The following is a 772-nucleotide window of genomic DNA, read 5'->3' on the forward strand; positions in this document are numbered from 1 at the left end:
GCTTTCTGAGGACTCACCAGAGTGCTTTCTAAAGTGGTTGTGTAAGTGTACATTCACACACACACACACACACACACACACACACACACACACACACACACACACACACAGAACGTTTTCTTGATCCATTCTTCTACTGAGGGGCATCGGGGTTGGTTCCATATCTTAGCTATGGCAAATAATGCTACAGTAAACACTGCTGTGGTGGTTGTTTTAGTATGGACTTGTTTGTGATCATTTGGATGAATGCCCAAAAGTGGGATTGCTGTGTAATAGGGGAGCTCTACGTGGAGTCTTTTGAGGAACCTCCAAACTACTTTCCAAAGTGGATGAACAAGTGTACACTCACACCAAGAATGCAATAGGCTTCCCTTCTTGCCACATCCCTTCCAGCATCTGTTGTTTTAAAAATATGGAACGATTCACTAAGTTGCGTGTCATCCTTGTGCAGGGACCATGCTAATCTTCTCTATATGTTCCAATTTTAGTGTATGTGCAGCCAAATTGAGCACAGAACATTTTTTTATATGTAAAGTGTAATTGATTTTCCTAAACTAGACAATTCAACACAAATAAGTTAAAAAGAATTGTGAAATTTTAGAACCATGTATTTCTTACATAAGCACACATTTAAGAATAAAGTCAAGATTGACATGCCAAAAACAAAATAATTCCAGATATTTGTTGTTCATGAGATGTGTAGGAAGAGGAATTCAATTATTCTACACAAGGCACCTGTCATAATGATCATTGCAGCAAATGTTAAGGTTTG

The 772-nt window shown here is 38.3% G+C and overlaps 1 non-coding gene across 1 annotated transcript; it reads right to left on the bottom strand.

Annotated features, from left to right (window-relative positions):
• Positions 1-406: 406 nt before the first annotated feature.
• On the bottom strand, positions 407-512 carry LOC122095424. The gene has a single exon (XR_006145129.1). It is a non-coding gene; the product is annotated as a U6 spliceosomal RNA (small nuclear RNA).
• Between the last annotated feature and the right edge of the window lie 260 nt (positions 513-772).

This window comes from Dipodomys spectabilis, unplaced genomic scaffold (assembly GCF_019054845.1).
Source record: "Dipodomys spectabilis isolate Male_0828 unplaced genomic scaffold, ASM1905484v1 ptg000350l, whole genome shotgun sequence".
Lineage (NCBI taxonomy): Eukaryota > Metazoa > Chordata > Mammalia > Rodentia > Heteromyidae > Dipodomys > Dipodomys spectabilis.